Source organism: Ictidomys tridecemlineatus, chromosome 16, assembly GCF_052094955.1.
Source record: "Ictidomys tridecemlineatus isolate mIctTri1 chromosome 16, mIctTri1.hap1, whole genome shotgun sequence".
Lineage (NCBI taxonomy): Eukaryota > Metazoa > Chordata > Mammalia > Rodentia > Sciuridae > Ictidomys > Ictidomys tridecemlineatus.
Window position 1 is genome coordinate 10,924,641 of NC_135492.1, and position 16,271 is coordinate 10,940,911.

General features: G+C 44.8%; 1 protein-coding gene and 1 pseudogene across 1 annotated transcript in view; one reads left to right on the plus strand and one right to left on the minus strand.

The window, feature by feature from the left end:
* The window catches only part of LOC144371438 (uncharacterized), a 395,907-nt gene that overhangs the window by 230,208 nt on the left and 149,428 nt on the right, over positions 1–16,271 (minus strand). The window lies entirely within an intron of this gene.
* LOC144371467 (potassium voltage-gated channel subfamily A member 6-like) lies at positions 13,319–15,337 on the plus strand (annotated as a pseudogene).

Here is a 16,271-nt window from a genome sequence, read left to right on the forward strand (position 1 = left end):
TATTTCCCAATTCTGTGGTTTGGGAATTCAGATGAGTTGTAGTGGCAATATTCTATACCTGTTCCCTGGTGTCTTAGGCCTCAGCTGGGATGACTTGAATGGAGAACACTGAAACAATTGAGGCTGCTTGGGGATTGTGTATGTGTGTGTAGATGTAATGGCTGTGTGTATACAGGTAGAAATTTGTATGTGTATGTATGTAGTATATGTATATATGTGTGTATAAATCTGCATAGGTGCATGTGTGTGTGTGATTATATACGTAAGTGTACATTTGAATGTATGTATGTGTGCATATGTAGATGTAGGTATATGTATATATACTTGTGTGAATCTATGTATGTTATATGTGTGCTTATATGCACATGTACATGTGTGTGTACATATATCTAGATACACCATCGTTGGAGGTAGTGGCCATGACCATTTTGTTCTCCTTTTCATACCCACTGCTTAACACAATATCTGTTACACAAAAGATCTTCAATAAGTGTCTATTGAATAGATGAAAAAATTCTTGTCAAGCATCCAGTATGTACAGGCAAAATACAGGAAGCAGTGATAACAGGACAGAGCTTGGGTAAAGGAGACAGTCTTCTGGAGGTGCCTTCTTTTTCTCTTTAATTTTTTTTTAGTTGTTGATGAATCTTTATTTTATTTATTTATTTTTATGTGGTGTTGAAAATCGAACCTAGTGCCTCACACCTATGAGGTAGGCACTCTACCACTGAACCACAACCCCAGCCCCGGGGCCTTTTTTTTGTTCTCTCCATATGCAAAAATACTGCTCACCCCTTAAATGAGTATAAAATTCTATGTATTTTGCAATTAATAAAGGTCGGGGAGGTCAGGGTTCTCAGATCCTTAATGATACTATGATAATATATAGTTGCATTAATTGACTGGGGCTTTTCTGATTAATAGGTTCTAAGAATAAATGGGAGATACAGAGTACTTTGAGATTTTTAGATCACACATCAGTTGGAAATGTCCTCTTCTGTAATTTCCACCTCCCCATATTTTGGCTGTTAGTATAAAATTCTTCAGTTTCTACCATCCTTCATCTTCTCCTCAGAAATGGCACTTCCCAATATAGAACAGCGCAGGAATACTTCAGAGGGGAACATGGGGAAATGGCACTGGGTGATGAGTGTGTTTGCATTCTCTCTGCCTGTGCTGTAGATAATGCAGCTTCAAGGACGGGTCCCCCTCTGAGCGCCTCTGAGAATCAGGCCCTAGGCTCTGCAGGTGGCCGTGCATAAACCCTAGTCCACACCCACAGAAAGGAACTGGGTGTTGATATCAGGTGTCACCATGAAGGCCAGAAAAGAATTGGAAGGACTCCCCAACAAGGAGTTGCCTCTGCTGTTCTTTGGGAAAATGTTCTGCCAGTCAAGAGGCAGGTGCTAAGACACCCTAGTAAGCAGTTTAAGCCTAGAATTAGGAGCACATTTCCAGACTCTGAGGGTGACAACACTAGCATTTTAAATAATATTGAACTTCAGGTTTCTTGTCCAAGCTCCTGGATGCGTAGAAAAGGAAACTGAGGCCCAGGAAAGTTAGGTGACAGGGGACCCTCAGCAGCTGAGACTGGCTTGGCTTCTGGCTCCAACTGTAATTTACAAAGCTCAGATCGTGAATGTCCTTAAAAATTGTAAAGTATCCTCCAAAGAAGGTCATCATTCATGTAGTGACGTTCGTGTACCCCTTGGTCACTCTGATGGGAAATGGAAAGGAATGGCAGTGAATGTGCGAATCTCACCCTCTTCCCAGAGCTCTTCCTGCACCCTGCACACATGGGTCCCCCGCTTCTCTGGGTTCCCGTCACCTTGCTGTGGCCCCAGATCTAGGTTTGGCTGGAATCAGCATGTGACTGTCAGAGAAGAGCGTGGAGAGGAGAAGGCAGGTCTGTGGAGGGTGCTGGGCAAGGCTTCCACCTGTAGGGAGACGTGGAGAAAGTGTTGGTGCCCCAGAGAAGAGCAACATGGCGCCCATTCACTGTCTGCCTTCCATCTTCCCTGGACCCAACTCTGAATTTCCACAAAGTCGGGGTGTAGGGGGAGCTGAACGCTGGGGGCCTTTCTCTCAATCTGTCCTGGCATCAGTGCCCCTCTGTTGCCGGGAGCCTGGCTGGCCTCTGTAAATTATGTCTGAGAGGAAATGAGATCCAGGCCATTTGCTGGCTTCCTGAACCACTGAGAGCGCTAGGGGAGGAGGGAATGAATAATTGATAAAAGACCATAAAACATAATTCATTCCTTTAAGTGAATTAGAAACTGTAGTTAAAAAAAGAGAGAAGTTACCATCAGTGGACCAGGAGTGTTGCATTATTTAGTCCCAGCTATTTCATTAGATGGGTAATGCAGGAGAACCAGAACATTAAAATCACATCCTTTGCTCTTCAGGAAGGGAAATAGCATCACTGAGGCTCCAGAAGATGCAATTTCAACTCATTGGGCTCAGTTGCCTGGGGCCTGGAGTGTGCTTACAAGAGTGACATAACCCACCTCTGGGTGATGGAAGGAAACAGGCAGTGGCCGTTTACTCCTCCCATCTATCTGCGCCAGAAGGGGAAGTGTAGAGTAAGAGGCTTCTCTTTCTTTTAGGATGCCCTCCAAGCTCCCCTTCATCCCCTCCTGAAACACTCCCTTTTATTCTTTAAGACTGGAAGGGGAATTCAAGTCTAGTCCAGAATAGAAAAAGTAGACATCAGGTATCACTCAAATTTCTGCATCCACATTGAGACTATATCTTATAGGTGATGTCTCTGAGAACTTGGCAATCCCACTCTATTTTGGGGACCTATTCCATTCAACAGAGAGCTTCCCTTTTACAATTTATAGACTTTCCCAAATTCCTTTCCCTAGGGGAAAAAAAAACCCTGAAATTCATTTTATTTTTTTGAAGCAAAGCAATTTAATTTTTGCCTTAGGTTCTCCATCACAAACCATACCCTGGGCTTTCCCATTCTTAATCATACAGCTCTTTGATTCATTTTCAGAACTAAAAGGGCTCTCTACCCCATCTAACAAAATAAACAATAGATGGAAAGTTTGAAATTACAATATCTTTCAGTGCCAAAGGTTCAAGGCCAATCTCTTCGGAATCATGTTCAAAGCACTTGTCCTTCATTCCAGTGGTAGAAGAAGCAGGAAAATATTTCCTCCATCTCACCAGAACATACTTTCACAGTCAGAGCTTTTTGTTCTTCCATTGCTGAACGCGTTTTTTTTAAAAGAGAGAGAGAGAGAGAGGATTTTTTTTAATATTTATTTTTTAGTTATTCGCGGACACAACATCTTTGTATGTGATGTTGAGGATTGAACCTGGGCTGCACGCATGCCAGGTGAGCACGCTACCGCTTGAGCCACATCCCCAGCCCTGAACGCAGTTTTGGTTACCCTCTCCCTAGCGCCTGCTATTCAGAAAAATATTTGTCTCATCCAGCTCCCTTTTTCCCCACCACCTCAACTTCTTCCTTTGTGTATGTGCACACACATACACACATTCATAGTCACGTATGCAATGATGCAGAATTTGCTTTTATTCCATCAGTACCTCAAGAAGGACCTTGTGGATTTTTTGTAGGGAGAGCTTTTTGGGTCTTGTGGCATTCTTTATATTACCGGCTTAGTAACCAGTGTTCTCTGCATAGGCCATCTGATCCCTTGCTTACTTTATCCTTTTTTCTGATTCTTACTGTCATTCATCAACTAACATCAACTGACAAAAATTGGAATCTAAAGAAAACTTGTTCTCCTCTCTGTCCTGCCCGAAGAATTTGTCCTGGAAGAGTTTGCTATTTATAATCAGGGAGCATCATTATCTTGCAGAACAGGGAATCAAGAGATCTAGATTTTAGTCACTGTAACCACAAGACCATGGAGAAGCTATTTATTCATTTTACATCCCCATTCTGGCATCAGAACAATTATGTGGTTGGGTGAGATGATGGTCACCATTTCTCCTAGAGCTTGATTTCTATGATCTCATTTCCTAAAGTGTGTTCTTCTGTACACAGTCTCTCAGAAGGTAAGGTTTGCTGACAAATAGGTTTCCATGGTTAAATCCATTTGAGAAATATTGGATTAAATAATCATAAGGAATGTATCTAGAGCCTTTATGATTTTAAAGTCTATCATGAACCTCTCTGTGAGAAAGTATGAGTCCCACACTCATTCTACTGTGTATGTGTGTGTATGTGGTGTGTGTGTGTGTGTGTGTGTGTGTGTGTGTGTGTGTAAACACCTGCTAGCATGATGTATTACAGTGAGAAAGCATGTGTTTAGTATGTGCCAGGCCCTGGGTTCCATGCCCAGCACCAAAGAAACACTCAAACAAAAACATGATGTACAACTAGAATTGTGTAAAACACAGTTTGAGAATAAAGAACAGAGTGTCTCCAATGTGGGCTCTGCACTCATTGCTGGTTGTGTTTGGTGCCTGGTACCTACCAGCTCTATGTCCTGGGAAATGATTAACTTCTCTGTGCTTCTCTTTTACCATTTTTTAGAAGAAGAAGGACTAGGGGTGTAGCTCAGTGGTAAAGCATTAGTCTAGCATGTGCAAGCCTTTGGATTTGATCCCCAGTGCTCCCAGAATATAAATATAAAATAAGATAAAGGAGGTTAGGAAAACACCTATCTCAGGGCTCTTAACAATGTGCTTAGGACCCAGTAGAACACACATTAAAGCTTATAATTATAAATATTTTTATAATTAATTATAAATAATATAAGTATAAATATTTTCTAAGCTAGCTTATAACTAGCTTAGAAAATATTTATCATTAGTTTAATAAGCAGAAAGAGCTTATAACATTTTATCATAAAGACTTGGCCAAGTCTCTGACTCTATTGGAGCTGTCAGACATAACTCTGAAGTTAGACAACAGGTGGCTGCTACTTCTGTGGTACAGAGTTAAGTCAGAAAATAGACAAGGAAGAGGAAAAATTCCAAACCAGCTCAATATAACCCACATAAAGATACTTACAGAATGGCATAGTAGGAGGAAAAGTAAGCAGTAATGAGAACAAAACACTGTCCAAAGCTAATTGAAATCATGATATCTGTTCAATTTTCTTTGTTAGCAATAGAAAACAGAACATTAATCACCTCTGTATATATCTTCTAAGCAGGAATGTGAGTAGGCATATTGGTGAGGAGGGATTAGGTTTTGCTGCAGTAACAAACAACCTCTAAGTGTCAGTGGATTACAACAAAGGACTGTTTATTTTTCAAACTACTTATTGCGTATTCGTGGCATTCTGTTTTATCTTTCAGTCTGGATCATAAACTTATGGGGCTGCCAACTTCTCAAGTGCTAGGGATTATTATGGTAGGCAAAAAAATTCTAGCAATTGAATGCTGCAGGTCAGATATAACACATGACACAACTTATCCTCTGAATCTGGGCACACGAATCCTACTCAATCATGTGATCACCAGGAAGAATCCTACAAAATGCTCAGGAGGTGGAGAGCTGGAAATATTTGATGAACAGCAATAATTACTTCATTCTACCCTTTTGACCATGGAAAGTTTGGCTCCCAGTTGTGGTAGCTAACCCTAAAGTTCTACCCAGTATTGGTGGTATCACAGTGAAGTTGTAGGATCTCTCATGGTGTAAGTAAGTAAGTAAGCTGTACATTAGGAAGTTGTATTTCTAGTCTCCACATTAGTTATGGGTGTAGATTTTTCTAATTCAGAGATTTATGAATGGAAAGGACAGTGATCCGCCCCTCTCCCACAACACACTATGCAGTAGTTCACTTGGAACAGGGAAACTGCATTAGGCATTCTTATTCAGAAGTCGGGAAAATGGAGGAAACAAAACAATCTCTGGTCCATCACAAGTCTAAAGTCCTGCTAAGCAGAGTTCAGTGTCATTCCGCTGCCCAGGAGGGGCTCCCAGTCCACTGTATTCTGGCCCTTGGCTTCTCCCTCTGAGGTCCTTCTTTGTGTTATCCTCCTGGATTAGAGCTGAGATGGGCAATGAGATGACATCTTCCCTGGGACCTGAGCAGCTTCATCTTTCTTCCTGTCCATAAAAATTTAGGAACCTACAGGTTCCGAACAGTGGTGGATGGCTACAGGTCATGGTTCCTTTGATGGAGTGACTGTTAGAGTTCAGATCTTGAATGTCCCCCAAAGGCCCATGTATTGAAGGTCTGGTAGCCTTGTGTCACTATTGGGAGGTGGTGAAACCTTTAGGAGTGAGGCCTAGTGGAAGGAAGGTAGGTCATTGGGATGTCCACTGGAAGCGGATATTGGGATCCTGGACTCTTCCCTTCTCTTTTCTCTCTCTCTCTCTCTCTCTCTCTCTCTCTCTCTCTCTCTCTCTCTCGCTCTCGCTCTCGCTCTCGCTCTTTGCTTTTCTTGTACCATGAAGTGAGCAGCCTTCTCCATCATGGGCTCTCAGTATGATGGATTCTGCTGACATAGGCCCAAAATGATGGGGCTAAGTGATCATGGTCTAAAAATTCTGTAGCTCTGAGTAAAGATAGCTTTTTTTTCTGTTAAGTTGATTTCTCAAGTATTTTATTACAGTAATAGAAAGCTGACTAGCACAGCTTTTCCTTCTCTAATCCAGTCAATTTTTGCCAATAGCCAATAATCACACTTACATTTTTTTCTCAATGAACTTAACAGTGGGTAATACAAGTCTTATCTGTTTTCTGTGAGAAGTTACAACTTTGTCTCAATCTTTCTCTGTTTCCTAATTCACTTTTTCCAGTTCAAAGTACTTTTCTGGAATCCACAGCTTCAAAGTTTTGCTCTAATCTACCTTAACCCATTCAGAAGATTTGTTCTATGAAGCAAGCCTGGGTCCTAGTCAACCTATACTACACAAAGATGTTTTAAATCTTATTTACTTATTTTGGGTGATGAGAAGCAGTTACCTTTGTCAACCCTGAAAATGCCCTACCATTTTGGACCCTCCTGTCCTCTTCATCTCTTCTTGTTCACTGGCCAACTCTATTCTGAGTGCATTGTCTTTTTACCCACAGCCAAGAGTAGCCACTGTATGATAGTAACAATCTGTTTTTGAACCTCTTTCTAGATATGCAAGTTTTAATCAGCCTTCTAAATGATTATAGGCAACAGTTTTTAAAAATATTTTGTTACTTTTGACAGGGATTGCATGCAGTGGTCTATAATAAATTTCCTTCACTGTCCATCATCTGGCCCCTGAGCCAACATCACAAATTTTAAGTATGGTTATCGCAACTTCTCACTTCTGGGCACCAATATCTAAATCAGTTTGTACAGACACAATTACACAATGGTAGTAAATCAATCCCTGACTGCCAGAGGCTTAGAACTACAAAGGGTTGCTTCCTGGTCATGCTACTGTTTCTTTGGCTGGGGGTCCCGCTTCATGTCACCTCACCCTAGAACACACTTCTGATGGATCAGCCGTCATCTCGAGTGATTCTGGTTAAGAAAACTTTGGGGCCCTTCCCAAAAGTCAAATTACAAACAATCCTTCTGTTTGTAATTCACTGGCTGGACCTACTTGTCTGGTACCATCCAGGCATATGTGAGCTAAAGAGCCCTGAGAGCAGCTAGAGCTGGAGAAATTTGGAAATCAGCACTCATGACTATAGCAATAAGGGGATGGCAGGAGGAAGCAGACTGCATACTTGTAATGCTAGCAAGCTCTCTTGGAATACTTCTGAAAGATAAGGGTTTTCTTATAGATGTATTTCTTGGCACACAGAATCCTTTCCTAAGGCTGTCAATTCTCATGGCATGGACGTCTAATGCATTCCTTCCTCAATATACACTTCACTTAGGTGAAAGCTGTTAGATTTTTCTCTAGTGACTTCTGGATCCTCATTGTCATTGTCACTATTTTTGTTATGGACATCCTCATCATCACTGTTAAAAACTCTGATTAAGCAGTTAATTATAAAGAGTGCTTATCTATAGAACAGGTCTTTGCAATTATCCTTCCCCCTGTCCACTAGGTCATGGAGAAAGCCCATGAGGAAGGAAGTGATCACACTGCACAAAATGGAAGGGGACATTAGGTCCTAGAATGATACTACTAAATATGTGAAGGGGACTTTAGTTTGTGGAAACAATGGGTGTCATCAACAGGAAATTAGCCCTCAAAGTAGAGGATATCTGATATTTTTTAGTGGAATTCTTAGACAACCAAAATTTGGGACAGTGTGTGTGTGTGTGTGTGTGTGTGTGTGTGTGTGTGTGTGTGTGTGTGTGTAGGGAGGAAAACAAAAGGCAAATAGCAAAAGTTGTCTGCAAAGTATAAAACCATCCAATCACCAGGTATTGTTCCCCAGGATTCCTAGGGTTCAAAACTTTCTTCCCTCATTGCCCCAGTTGAGAAAGTAGGAGAAGATTAGGAGATGGAGTGAAAATGGCCTAGTTCCCCTTGGGTAAAGGGGTAAATGAGGTACAAGAAAGAGAGGCTGGGTCTTGTGGATCATGATTGTCTTCTGTCAGAGGAACTCCACATAGTACATCCTGAGGAACTGAAGAATAGGTCAAGAGCCTTACCCAGAGATGAGACAGTGAGATGAGGGACACATGTCTGCATCCAATTGGCTTTGAATGGTTTGCATTCCATAGTGAAATGCTTAGGACCGGGTGATTTCTTAGGGAGCGTGTCCTCATGCACAGGTGATCACTCAGCAAGTGGCCAGGGATCTGACCATGTGCTACCCATTCTTACTGCAGGGGCCTGTGGGTAGGAGGCAGAGAGAAAAAACATTCCCACAGAGCCCTTGAAATAATGAAGCTGAGACTATAACCACTGTCTTCCTCTCCCAGAACACAACTTTAGGGGTTTGACAGCCAGGATAATGACCAGTGCGTGTGCACATGCGCGTGCGGGCGTGCGCACACACACACCACACACACACACACACACACACGTGCACACAGAAAAGTACTAAAGGTAACAAAAAGAAGCCTGGAAAATAGGGTAGACTAGGGCTGTGGATGTGGCTCAAGCGGTAGCGCGCTTACCTGGCATGCGTGCGGCCCGGGTTCGAACTTTAGCACCACATACAAAGATGCTGTGTCCGCCAAAAACTGAAAAATAAATATTGAAATTCTCTCTCTCTCTCTCTCTTTAAAAAAAATAGGGTAGACTAATCATTTATATACCTGGGATAAGTACATTCTAGGGCCTGGGGCTGAGTTAAGAATATCAATGTCATCAAATTATGTACCATGCTGTGCACTTATCTCAATTGGTACATACATCCAGGTGTCTATATTATCTTTCTTGAAGGCTTTAGTGTAATGGATTTAAGTTTTTCTTGATTTTTAAATTAATTCATAATTATAGATTTCTTGTCCCCATTCCAGGCTTGAATAAACAATTGCCTCATTGATGTCTTCATTTGCACGTCTAGTTCTTCTCTCCAGTTTAACATGTAAAAATGAGGTCTTGATATATCCCATTGTTTAACCCTTCATGTTACCTTTCTCAATCAATAGCACCACTAGTTGCTCCAACTCCAAACCTGGTATTGCTTATGGATTATCAATTCCTGCTGCTTATATCTCCTAAAATCACCACCCTGATGCTCCCTGAACTCCCCACTCTGTCTTTAATCTCTTTTCATTACCCTAATCCAACTCACCACCACCCCTTCCCCAGACAACTGCGATTTCCTGGTCTTTGCCCTCATCTCTCTCCTCTACTTATGAACTGTCACTGACTTCACATGACCCTTAAGACAAAATCTAAACAGCTCACCCCCTAAGACCTTATCTCTTGCTTCTTCTCCAACATCACCTTGTACTTCTCTTATATGTGGTCTTATTTATGATCCTTCGACATCCATGACCAGTATAGCTCAGGGCTTTGATACTTACCTGCTCAGAATGCTCTCCCCTTGCTTGTTAGCATGGCTGCTGCATTCCCATCTTTGAAATATCCATTGAAATACTACTTCTTCCGAGGGAACTTCCCTCACCAACCTGCCCTCTTCAAAACTAAATCCCAGGTTCATTTCTGACATAGCCTCCCTTTCTCTAAAACATTTATACAATATGTAAATATCTTCTTTATTGTTTATCATGAAAATGTAATGTAATTGTTTATCATGAAAATGTAATGTAGTTGCTCCAATACAAGTTAAGTAAATGAACAGCCCCATATGAACATTGCAGACATCTGAATCTAGATACAACAACACAAGAAAACAATCTGTGCTGGTATGAAATTGTGCTGGGTGTGTGTTGGGAAATGATCACCTGTCACTAGAAGCAGCATTGCAGTGTCTATGGAAGGAGCTGAGCCTCCTGTCTTCCTTCACCTGGGAACTGGCACTTCTGAAGGTGTGATTTGATTCATCCTTAATACATACTTAGGAAGAATGATCTAGGCATAGGGATTTTCTTGAGCTAAGAAATGAGTCTATTTCACAAAAGAACTAAAAACAGAACTCTGATTCATGAACTTGCTAATGGCTTTTCCCTCTCAGGGGATCCTCCCCGTGCACAATGAAACCTTTCTTGGGGCTCAGCCTTATGCCTGATGTGAAGGTTGACCACAGAACATCAGTTTTGCCTGTAGGGTGGCAGGCAGCACTCGTCAGGCTTAACTGGCTGTGTACCCTTCTGGCAGAATTCAAGGTTCTTCCCATTCTTCTTTGTTTCGAAGTTACTGACCTAGTTGACAATCTCCTGAATAAAAGCGGCAATGATTTAAATGAATATGCCAGTGAATAATTGATTATAAAATTTGAAAACAAAACCAAAAAGAATCAAGGGCCAGCCAGTTTATAAACCAGAGAATATTATAGAAAATCGGACAGAGATAAAAAAGTATCTCCTATGTTGTGTTTATTGCTGTTTCCCTTTATTTTTTATTTTTTTGAATGGAACAATTTTTGCATGAAGACCAAATTGCTTAATTACAAAGGCTGTAAATGGGAAAACTGGGTAAACCAGTATACTAGCTTTCTCACCTTTCAGTGAAACATGCAAGGGAGAGGAGGGGGGAACAGATACTAACAGTGTAGAAAAGAAGCAGAAGCTGTAGCATGGAAGACCTGGTGAGGAACAAAGCAGAGAATACAGTGAGTTCTAAAGCTAGCATCTCCCTTACCCACTCACCTGACCTCTTCCCTAGAGGTCCAGAAGCCTTAGTTCCCTCCTCCCCTTCACCCGCTCTGGGAGCAAATGCTGCTGAGAACAACTGCAGTTTTAAAACACTTTGTGCAATACAAAGAACTCTTCCATGCATCTTGTGGTTTGAGAGTACATTTATGTATCGTTCTCATTGCTATCTTCAATGAACTCTTACTAATATAGAAGCAACCACACAAAGACACCTTGTAGTTGTTAGCTAATTTTGGCCACAGCCAGGCAAAAAGGAGAAAACTGAGGCATAGAAAAGCAAATGTCAATCTACCTGGAAGTAGCAGTTTGAAAAGATGAGCCCTCCCCCTATAGACCCCCAATCAGCTGGTGTAGTAAAGAAAGACTATTTGGTGAAAGGCAGAAATGGATAGAAAGCCACTCTTGTATGCTATTAGAGAGTCAGGGAAAGAGTTAAGTGGTCCCTAATAACAAACTTTGTCCTATCCAAATATTGGTGAATGGGTCTTCATTGTAGCCTGGTCTAGGAGCAGAGGCCATCTTTCTGGTAAAGCACTTAGAATGTGGCTGGTACATATTAGATGCTTAATAAATGTAGATTTTTTAAAAAAAATTAAGCCTCCGACATACCTTTTCTTCCACCTTTTCCTCCCTTTTCTTGGATATGCAATAAGCAGAAATTCCAGATGCATTCCAGGGAGGCTGGAAGCAAAGGCTTCCCCCAGGTGTATTTTCCTGGCTGTGATGTCTTTGATGCCACCATCTTCTGGTTCTTCCTTCACTGGGGCTGCTACCTAACCCAGGACTCCCTGGGAGAAGGAAGACTTGTGATGAGAAAGGCATTGGCAGGCTTCCCAACCCTTTCCTACTATCACTTTGCCATCCTGGGAGAGTTGCAGCCTCGCCTTCCCAGGTTTTCAAAGAGATATTCCCTGGGGGAATTGCATTGGAATACAATCTAATTTGGAAGCTTTCAAGACATTTAAAAAATACTTCCTTTTTCTTTTTCTTCCCCCCCACCCCCGTCTTTCTTTTTTCTTCTTCTTCTTCTTTACAGTAGGATATTGGAGAAACCAGCATATGGGTCTTTGTAAATACAGAGAGAAAACATAGGATTTAATTTTTTAAATTAGATGTCTGGATGACTGGAGGCACACTGCTCTGTATCAAGAAGTGGGAGGGGTGTGTTGAGGTGGGGGTGAGGTGTGATTTCTTATTGATCGAACACTGCGCAGGTCAACTCGGTAAACCCATATGAGAAAAGCTGATTGGGGCAATTGAGGGGGTGTGGTACTAGGGTACTGGCTCCCGTTTAGGGGGACCATGAATGGCGATTGTGTGAAAGCGAGAGGCGTGCCAAGAGAGCATGGGGAAGATTACTGGGGAGGCAAGTGTGTGTCTATTTCCACAGCGCCCGGGCTCCCTGCAGCCCCTGGCTGGGTGAGGGGTGTGATGTGGGAGTGGGGTGGGAGGGGCAGCAGGGGGGGGCCTGCCACGTCACTTGGAGAGTGTGTTGGGAAGGAAGGGCAGAGCGGGGAGCCGAGCCGCTGCTGCTGCTGCGGCGGCGGCAGCGAAGGCTAGAGTCGTGGGGAGGTGGGTCCCTGCGCTCCGGCGCCGGGGCAGCCTCAGGGCTCTCTCCGAAGCTTGCGGAGCAGCTCCTGGGGAGGAGGTGGTGTCTGTGGCGGCTTTAACCACGACCTTGGCCAAACCAAACCCCGCGTTGTACCTAGGGCGGAGGCCGAGTCCGGGCAGGAGTCTGCCGAGCTGGAGGGAGGCGCATCTGGTGCTTCGGTACCAGTGGCGGCCAGGTGCTTGAGCTGTTGGAGAAGCCCAGTGGGAGCTGGGAAGAGCCAGCTCGTCTGGAGGGCGAACCCCAGCGTCCAGGAGCCCAGCCTCAGGCACAGCAAGGGGCGAAGCCAGCGTCTTTTCAGACTGCCAATTTCACGCGCCAGTTTGAGATTCCAGGCATCCCAGTAAGCACCAGCACCGAGGCGCGGGTATCAGAAGCGCGGAGCCAAATCCTCTGCGCCCAGGTCAACTCCCAGACCTATCCTTGCAGAGATCAGGGCTTCAGGGCTCACCAACCCAAACGCCAGGTCAGACCACTAGCCTGCAGGAGCGCGAGCCCCACCCTAAGGAGGGAGCGCCACCGGGAACTGGGAAGCCGGTGCAGCGCTCGCAAGGTTGGGTCGTGGGCGCCATCCTAGTGGCGGGAGCGCACAGCCAAGAGGACATGATATCGGAGAAATCCTTTACGCTGGCGGCGCAGGGGAAGGTCCAGAGCAACAGGATGGGGGGAGGGGGAGCAACAGGATGCCGGAGACTTCCCGGAGGCCGCTGGCGGTGGGGGCTGTTGTAGTAGCGAGCAGCTGGTGATCAATATCTCTGGGCTGAGCTTTGAGACACAGCTGCGCACCCTGTCGCTGTTTCCTGACACACTGCTTGGGGACCCTGGCCGCCGAGTCCGCTTCTTTGACCCACTGAGGAATGAATACTTCTTCGACTGCAACCGGCACAGCTTCGATGCCATCCTGTACTACTATCAGTCGGGGGGCTGCCTGCAGAGGCCGGTCAATGTGCCCCTCGACATCTTCATGGAGGAGATTCACTTCTATCAACTGGAGGATGAAGCTTTGGCGGCCTTCCGGGAGGATGAGGGCTGTCTGCCCGAAGGTGGAGAGGACGAGAAGCCGCTACCCTCCCAACCCTTCCAGCGCCAGGTTTGGCTTCTTTTTGAGTATACTGAGAGCTCCGGGCCGCCAGGGGCATCGCTATTGACTCCGTGTTGGTCATTCTCATCTCCATCGTCATCTTTTGCCTGGAGACCTTGCCCCAGTTTCGTGCAGATGGTCGCAGTGGAAGCAATGATGGTGGTGTGAGCCGAATCTCCCCAGTTTCCAGGGGAAGTCAGGAGGAGGAGGAAGAGGAAGATGATTCCTATACATTTCACCCCGGCATCACCTCTGGGGGAATGGGGACAGGAGGTTCGTTCTCACTCAGTACTCTTGGGGGCTCCTTCTTCACAGATCCCTTCTTTCTGGTGGAGACTCTCTGCATTGTTTGGTTCACTTTTGAGCTCCTGGTGCGCTTTTCTGCCTGCCCCAGCAAGCCGTCCTTCTTCCGCAACATCATGAACATCATTGACTTGGTGGCCATCTTCCCCTACTTCATCACCCTGGGCACTGAATTAGTGCAGCAGCAGGAGCAGCAGCCAGCCAGTGGAGGGGGTGGCCAGAATGGGCAGCAGGCCATGTCCCTGGACATCCTCAGGGTGATTCGCTTGGTTCAGGTGTTCCGCATCTTCAAGCTCTCCCGCCATTCCAAAGGGCTGCAGATCCTGGGAAGACCTTGCAGGCCTCCATGAGGGAGCTGGGCCTGATCATCTTCTTCCTCTTCATTGGAGTCATCCTCTTTTCCAGTGCTGTCTACTTCGCAGAGGCTGATGATGATGATTCACTCTTCCCCAGCATCCCAGATGCCTTCTGGTGGGCAGTGGTTACAATGACCACAGTGGGTTATGGAGACATGTACCCCATGACTGTGGGGGGCAAGATCGTGGGCTCTCTGTGTGCCATTGCTGGGGTCCTCACCATTGCCCTGCCTGTGCCGGTCATCGTTTCCAACTTCAACTACTTCTACCACCGGGAGACAGAGCATGAGGAGCAAGGCCAGTATACCCATGTCACTTGTGGGCAGCCTACACCAGACCTGAAGGCAACTGACAATGGACTTGGCAAGCTGGACTTCTCTGAGGCCCCCCGGGAACGGAGGCCCAGCTACTTTCCCACTCCACATCGGGCATTTGCAGAGAAAAGGATGCTCACAGAAGTTTGACCCAGGCGGGCAGAGCCTGCATGAGAAGGGGTGTACTAAGTGAACTAACTATTAGGCTTCTTTCTCATCCTCACAACTCTCACCCTAGATCCAGCTGACCTCTTGACTCCCTCCCCCTACACCCAGCACATGGCAACCAGGACCAAATACCTGGACTGTCAACCTTGTTGCTTGACCTGTACAGCATTCAAGGTTTATCCATCTAAGTCACATTTTTGAAATTGCAACGGTGCCACCCAATTATGTCCATCTTCTGTCCCGTGGATGAGATATACTGTTCTGTCTGACCTTCCCTCAAGACTCTGATTTTTCCTGTCTGGAACTTGTCTTATCTTTAGGAGCAGAAACGTTAATAGGATGGAAATCAGACATACTTGGGTCCTATTACTCTCCTTATTGTCCTTTACTTTGGGGGGCCTGTACCTGTCTTAGCTTCTTGATAATTGGTGGAAGCTGGAAGATGGAAACAGTACTCAATGTGCTGTTTCATTCCATGAACTGTAACACCTGCTGGTCATCCTGCAGAGCACCCTCTATAGAGACTTAGTTGTACAGCCTCAAAATATGTTATCCATTTCTAATCTTGGATGGAATGAAAGAAAATGCAATTAAAGTGGATGATCTGGAGGACATGAGGGTCAGTCCTGGACCAAAGGGGCCAATGGATTCTCCCAGCTGTGATTTGGTATAGGAGACACTGGTCTTTGGTCTGCATTTAGTCCTCCCCACTCTTATCCCTGACTCTCTTGAGCTTCCAGGAAGGTTCCTTCTCAGAGCCAAATACTCTTTTTGAGCAAGTGCCTTCCTATGCAGAGGAACTGGAAACAGGTCCTACAGAGCCAGGAGAAATGGCTGAATATAGTCAAGCAACTGGTTTTATCACAAACCAGAAGCAAGGAACCACTAAGCAGAGATTGCCATCTTGGAGGGGCAGAGGAATCTTGTTGCAGATGTCAGCTTTTTTCTCCCTTATTTCACCAGAACTCTCTCTGGCTTTCCACTCTTCTTCCTGGGAATTTGACTTAGGATTGCAGGTGAAGGCTTTCTAAAGAAACCCATCTCAAATCTGTAGACAGGTGAAAGCACATATTGATTGCCAGTTTCTTCTCATTTTATGGGTAATGACATATGTGGCTTAGGTTAAGGAACAAGCATTATTCCTTTGCTGACACTGGTAGAGGTTTTTGCTGAGTCAAGCAAACATTCACCTGCTCTGCCCCCTGGAGCTGCATCTGGCCTGCTCTAACTGGTAAGGTAATCTGGCTGTTTCCCAACTGGACTCAGCCATCCTCTTCCATTGTGAAACTACTGCCATCCATCCCATCTGCCCACTTCCCTCTTTTCTCCCCAGT